This window comes from Hipposideros armiger, unplaced genomic scaffold (genome assembly GCF_001890085.2).
Source record: "Hipposideros armiger isolate ML-2016 unplaced genomic scaffold, ASM189008v1 scaffold_65, whole genome shotgun sequence".
NCBI lineage: Eukaryota > Metazoa > Chordata > Mammalia > Chiroptera > Hipposideridae > Hipposideros > Hipposideros armiger.
The window spans coordinates 4,378,331-4,386,198 of NW_017731415.1; positions in this window are offsets into that span (position 1 = coordinate 4,378,331).

Here is a 7,868-nt window from a genome sequence, read left to right on the forward strand (position 1 = left end):
TCCTTCCTTCCTTCCTTCCTTCTCTCCTTCCCTCTCCTCTCTCTCTCTCTCTCTCTCTCTCTCTCTCTCCCTCCCTCCCTCTCCCTCTCCCTCTGCCCCTTTTTAAAATACTCAACTTAAAATAATTCTTAGGCGAAAGAAACTTATTTTGGGGTGGCAAATTCTGGTCCCTTTCAGAACACATAGTTTAAAAATTAATACTACATCTCATACTTTTAAAAAATAACATTATCTTTTCCATCTGAAAGACTATGTTTTAAAGACATTAATAGCTCTTCTAAAGAAGACATATTTGTCTAAGTTCAAGTAATAAGAATTTTTCAACTCCTCAGAAACAAATAGATTTTTCTAAAAGAGAATGGGGGAGATTTCAAGACCTCCATGTAAGTAACTTGATATTAATTACAAATCAAGCCCGTAGGGAAAAAGTATCAAAAGAAAACAAAACAGCAACCATCCCCATACATTGCTTATTTGTAAGGTCTTTTAACCCTGTTATGGAGAAAAATCATAAGATTAAGCCAGAGAATTGGGCACATAAATGTAACTACCACAGCATATTGAGAGTACCCAAATGAGCTCCTACAAAAATTCCATGATAGAAATCCATTTCATGTTCCAGGGTTCCTGCTGGGATGACATTCTTTGCATTTTGTTAATTTGGGCTATGTTATACGATGGTTCACTAATGAGTGGAATAAATGTATCTACATGGTAAAACCCAAAAGAGGAATTTTTAAATCTTTAATTATTTAGAGTAGTACATGAAAGACTGGGCAACATTTCCATTAAAACCCACAATGTTGATGGGTTTAATAGCAGACTCTAAATATTTCTTCCAGGATGAATCTAGAAAATCAGAGCAAATGCATATTTTACATAGTTAGAGGTTTATATTTACACACACACACACGCACACACACACACACACACACACACACACACACACACACACCACAGAAGAAATTTCAATGCTTTAAGTTAATTTTGTTAACCTCTGTTCACATTTACCAGAATGAAAATTGAGGACTTTGGGAAGCGTTTAGTCTATAATGTAACCTAATTTTTTTTATCATTTGTGAATAGAAAAAATTTTAATTAAGTGAGTACTCTTGTAAGCCAGCCAATTCATCAACACTTTTAGTCACATAAGAATCTACAGTACTAATAATCCCAAGGTTGAAAGGCTTTTACATGAAAAAAACTAATGGATCCAAAGGAATTATTACAATTTGCCTTGTCAAAAATCCATTCATTGAATTGTATGGAATGACACATAATGACTTCTTTACAGGTCTAGTTGCTAACAGCCAAAAAGTAGTATGTTCATTGAAATATATGGTTACTTATTACACTAATGCTCAACTACTTCACATACATTTTAACATTTTCACTACATTTATTTTAAACATTGAAAAATAAGTTACTCTGAAAAAAAAGAATGAGGAATACAAATACATTTTATTAAAATAAAATTCAATATAATTCGCAAGGAATAAGAGGGATCTAGATTTTATTTATTGATTGGACCCAGAGGATATAATTTCCTTGAAGAGAAATGATGCTTTCTCAAATATTTTATTTTCTAACCATTTTCACTATAGATATCTGTATGTGTATGAATAATGTGTATAAATATGAATATGTATTCTTTAACACATACCCTTAGTACTTATAGCCAGATTCCCACCAATCTAACGCCATTGAGTTTTAGGAAAAAGACTTCCTGTTAGATTGATGAACTTTTTTTTTTTTTTTTTTTTTGCTAATTTTATTCAAGCAAATTTGTATTTGTGTTGAAGGGGTTCAGAATGAACCCAAAATGTGCAACTTTGGAATGTGGACTGTTTTACGTTGAAGGCAATCAAGACCCAGCAGAGAGCTATTACTAGAGATAACTTTTTATCTGAATGACCCATCTGTCTGATATGGCAAACATCTGATCATCTAATTTGTGTTACCACATTCTGCTCTTCTTATTGTCCTGTTATCCCTCTTCCCTTTGAAGCCCCAGGCGCCTATCCCATTCCTTGGCATATAACCCCAGCTGCCCAATTTACCCCTGGGTCTTATATTCTAATGGGGCCCCTGTAATACATAATTAACATATGTGATTCAATATATTTTCCTCTTGTTAATCTGTCTTATGTTAATTTGATTATTAGACCAGCCAAAGAATCTAGAAGGGTAGAAGGAAAATTTTCTACCATGTCAGTATCTCTATCTAACCATAATGACTGACACATTGCAGTGGTTCATTTTCCTATAACTGCATAATTGAAGTATAAAACAGTGTTTTCCACACCTTGTCAAGAAATGTGTTTAGTCCAACAAAAAAGAGAAATATTTGATTATTTCAATTCAAGGATGTAGACACATTTATTTTTTCATTTCACTTAAACATAGTCCTAATAGTTAGAAAATACATGGAAAATGAAAACCACAAAGAATCTAAAAACTTCTTTGTAAGTATTAGTTTAAGTTCCAAGGTATAAAAAAATCAGGTTAACAAATCAAAATACATGATTGTAAGTTCACCTTCATGTATTATATTTCCCATGTCTCCATTATGAAACCATATCACAGGGTAGATCAGGGATTGGAAAGCTAGGGTCCCACAGAGCAAATCGACTCACCAATAGCCGCTGTTTTTGTAAAGCAAGTCTTATTGGAACACAGGCACACCTATTCCTTTACCTTTTCACCCTATGGATGCTTTTTCATTACAGTGCTGTTAATTAGTTACAACAGAGACGTGTTGGGAGGATGGGCTTTTCCGCCTTTTCCATCTTAGTTCTTCGGACTGGTCTAATAATCAAATTGACATGAAGTAGATTAACAGGAGAAAACAACCAAATTGAATTAGGTATGTATATATGGTGGTTCTATAAGAATATGGGGCATGAAGACAAATTGGGCAGTTGAGGCTTATATGTCATCTTGAGCTAAGGTGGGGCTGGGTACTGTAGTGTTTTAGGCTTCCAAGGGCAGAAAGGTAATTCACACGGAGTTGGAAAAGCAAATGTCTGGGAAACAAATATTTGTTGGGCCATCTTTAACAATGGGACACAGAAAGGACTTGGATCAAGTAGACCTTGCTAAGTTCTTCCATGTCTATCACACACCAGTTTATATTAAACTATAGTTATTTGTAATGATATCTCCCTTCTTGGATCAGGTCCACTTTCTAAATTCTTTTAGGTAGTTTGGGGGTAAAGTCAAAGGTTTTCTTGAGTCTTTTATTTCTTAAAACTAACCAACTTAAAATAATCTATCCCCCAAAAGACATCTTTTCAGGTGGCAAGCTCTTCTCCGTCTCAACCTTATGGCCTGCAGAATGTATTATATTTATCTGGCTCTTTATAGAAGCATTTTGTGACCTCCTGGTCTAGATTGTGCTGCAGGAATAAATAATTCTCCAACGGCTGTGTCTGAGCATAAGAACATTTAATTCTTCCTCATGCTGCGTGACTAACATAGGTGGGAATGCATGTAAAGGCAAGGTCCCAGATTAAAAGAAGTTGCATCTTGACACACGCTTCCAAGATCCAGGAAATTGTGTTGGGGCTCTTACAATTTCCATCTGGAAGCGACACATCAATTCTACTTGCATATCTTTAGCCAAAGCAAGTCAGAGGATCATGCTTATCCTCAAAGGAAACAGGAAGATAAAATCTTGCCACATATCCAGAAGGAAACTTCAATATTTGTGACTAGTTCTAATAAATACCACAGAGAAATTTTTTGTATAATCCAAAGGGTAGTTACCATGACAGTCCTTGAAAAGTGACAATAATCTGGCCTGGAAAACTAAGTGTGAAACACAAGTTTGAAATGAAACATAATTTGTGTAGCAGTCATAAAAAAGTCTGTAGTATTTACCTTCAAGCAAAGGATTTAAATGCATTTATGACATACATTTATAAAAAGATAATATTACATATTAATTATTAATGCACATATGTAATGATTTTACAATCTATACTGTAAATTATAAAGAGGTGATTAAAGATGTTACATAAAATATTTAAACCATGTGGTGAATATTGCTATTTCATAACTGTTTAAAACTTTAATGAAGGCTTGAATAGTTTTCTAGATCTATGTAGTATGCCATGGATAATAAACTAAAAAAAGTTAGTCAAGTTATTCTGCTTACAAGTGTACATTTTAATGCCTTGCAAGTTTTCAGTATCATTAATGCAGTAAATATATCCAGCATTCTATTCTATTTTAAAACACAAGAAAAATAATCAATTTATTTAATTTTTATACGTAATTTTGAAGCACAAAGGAAAAACTGATTGCCTTTTAAAATCCTATGCCATAACTCTATTCATCAATAAATTGTTGAAGTGAATATTGATAATAGGACTATTTATGCTCATTTTTCCATTCATTTAAAAGTAACCATTATGTTGAAATAATACATGTCTATAGAGTGTAACTTCATAGAAACTCCATAGAATTTAATTTTTCTCCATCTACCCCATTATGACTGTCTATTCAAACCCACTCTGTTGGGCTTATTCTTTCTTATATCTTAAGTGAAATTTTGAGATGGATCTGTGACTTTTCTAGTGATTTTCATGTAACAAAAATCCTTTTAGCATTTTTAGTCACAAAAAAGTTTTATTTGATAACTATTGTTTCCACTGCAATGTAAAATTAGAATTCTAAACTTAATAGGAAATTATTTTTTCCTCAGCTAGGATCTGCTTCTGGCTGGAACCTGCAGTGGGAAAAGGAGGTTTCCATTTCAGCTTTCCCGTGTTCCCCTTCTACTCCCTCACCACTAAGAAGTGTCTTTCTGTCCTAGGATTCAGATTGGGCAAGGATAGGCGAGAGAGAGAGAGAGAGAGAGAGAGAGAGAGAGAGAGAGAGAGAGAATCATTCTTTGGGCAATTGAGTTGACTGTAGATGGGAAAAACATGATAAACTAGTTTTTAAATTGCAACTGTAATAAGTGTTACAGAAAAAATTGTGGGCAAGAATGAGAGTATTTAAAGGTGGATACAGATTAAGGTGTCAAAAATACTATCTTGAGAAAGTCACAGATGTGCTTATTTAAAGATGAACACAAGTTAACCTACAACTAATGAGGACGTGGGTTGTTAGAAGGTGGAGAGTATTCCAGGCATACAGGACCAGGAACGAACTTACTGCCCTGAGAAAGAGGAAAATGATCATTATGGCTGGAGTGTCATGGGTGAAAAGGGAAGTGATGCGAGATAAAATAATTATTTAATAATACCTAATTTACCAAATGCTTATTCGGACTCTATTTTAATCCTAACATGATGTATATCAAATATATTCTAAGATCAAGCTCATTTTTCTAGACGAGGGAACTAAGGCATATAGAGGTTGAAAAACTTGCTTTAGGCAGAATCTATAGATTTTAACAAGATTTTAATAAAATTATTTGTATCCCTATAGTAAACATATGTAACCAGAATTTTATTTATAATGCTTTACATAAAAGTAGAGAATAACAAGAGGTAACAAGGGAAAAGGCATATTTCCTTCCCTACTTCTCAAGAGAGTCGAGAACCATCAGGAAGTTGCTATAATTTGTTGCCTTCACTGTAGGAGTGACAGATGTGATAACGGTCCCTTTCTTATTGCCTTGGGAATGGTCTATTTGTCATTTTTGCTTCTCCCTCTGTATGAATGCACTGTCTATATTTCACAACTTTTCTTCATGTTAGTCTCTTGATCCCAGGACTGTTGGCATTTAGTGTCTTAGTTTGGGTTCCCAGGAAGTAGAATGTGAGACGAGGACTTTATTTGTTCAGGTCATTTATTTGGGGTGGGGGTGGGGTGGTACAGGAAGCAGGAGTGAGAGGGTGGGGAGAGTGAGGCAGAGAAGGAGGAAAAGTCAATCTAAGAGTGGGTTATTAAGGTCACTGCTGTGGGAAACAGGACTGCTAGAATCTCCTGAGGAAGCTACAGAATGCCTTCCAGAATTGCTCTCCTGAAAGACAAAGGTGAAAGCAGTGCTTTTTAAGGTGCCCAGCATGTTTGTTACCCGTCCACAGCAGTTTCAGAAAGTCAGGATAAGCTTTAAGAATCTGTTGTAGCAATTTGACATTGATGTAACATTTAACTGTGTGATTTTGCGAAAGGGAAAGTATTGGTTCCCTGCGGATGAACATTTACAGGAAGGAAGGAAGGAAGTTGGTTCTCTAGCCCAGGCGTGTTGAGAAACCCTGGGCTGGAACATTTATCCATTGGCTCCTTCTTCCCTTTGATAGATGATTGTCCCTCAGGTAATTCACTCCCTGCAGGTAAGGCTGCACTTGTTGGCTCCTGGGGCTTTTGAAAGGGCATGGGTCAAGAAGTAGGGCCGCACCTACCTGAGATGGGAAGCTTTCAGCTCTAGGTGAGTCTGAGATCAATTATCTACCATAGCTACAACTGAATATGAGATGCTGGTCACACATGCTACACACAGCGTGATGGGCTTCCATATTGCTTAATGAAGTGGCCAATACTTTCCTCTTACAAACACATTGAACAATGACACAAATTACTGAACACTTAGAGGAGTGTCCCCCATCCCTGCCATTACACACTGTATTTACAGTCTTTTAGTCATTTCTAATCTTCCTTCCTAGATCTACTATTTGCATCTGTTCTACACCCAATCCCTCCCATTCTATTAGAGTGGTGGATTTCAGGGCTGGAACTAGGTTGAAGCAAATGAGACACCTAGCGTACAGACTTGAACCAAGGGCTCACTCAGGGCCACTTGCACATCCCTGAGAGTGAGTGCCTCCTAAAATTTCACATCTAGATGCCTCACTCATCTCACTTCAGTCTCAGCCCAATGGACATGCTGGATTAGCACCCAGGTCAGCTTTTTTTTTTCCGTCTGTATCTTCCTCTGCTGACATGGTAAGAGTCACCCATCTTGCTAGTGGCTATATTATGGAGTGACTCAGTTCTGGAGCTGGCAGCAGCTTTCTGACCATGGAAACCTATGGATGATGGCCATGCAGTGAGTTTCTGGGTCAGCAGAGTTCCTGATCATGCAAGAAACAGCAGCCCTCTAAGGGGCTCACAGTTTTGTCTTCTTTTTAGAAGCTCCTCTTTGCTTAAGCCCCACCCCCCAGCCTCCCCACTACCCATCCTACAATATCTCATTCATCAGGACTTGGCCTTTCCTAGCTGAAAGGAAAACTGTGAGATTTAGTTTAGCTTCTTTTTTTTTTTAATGGGTGGGGTGAGGAATATCATTGACATAAATAGGTCAAGTAAGGAAGTGTAGAATAGATATTAGAATGGTAATAAATAATGTATTGAATCATCCATACCAGCTTGTCAAAAACAGGTTCTAGTTCTTTTCACACCTGTCTTTCTGATTTCTCTTTGTTCTTTTCTTAAAAAGAAAAAATCCAATTTTAGTTTTCCTGGGGTGGTTTTCTTCATCATGAAATTAACATAATCAAAAACTGTATTTATATACCTAATTATTTATTGTTTCACAGTGTGTTCAGAGGGATAAAAAAAATTAAGGGACATGGGGTGGAAAAGAGCATATGAAGAAGTGGATTATTATAAATAATAATTACATTAATAATTGAAGTCTGTTTCTATGCCTCTATCAATCTACTAACTATTCTGTGTCTACTCTCTACAGTAGTCTGCCCTCATTTGTGGGAGAAATGTTTGAAGACCTCTAGTGGGTGCCTGAAACCGAGGAAACTTATATGTACTATGTTTTTTCCTATACATACCTATGATAAAGTTTAGTTTATAAATTAGACACAATAAGAAATTAATAATAACTAATAATAAAATAGAACACTTATAACAATATACTGTAATAAAAATATGTAAATGTGATCTCTCTCTCTCTCTCT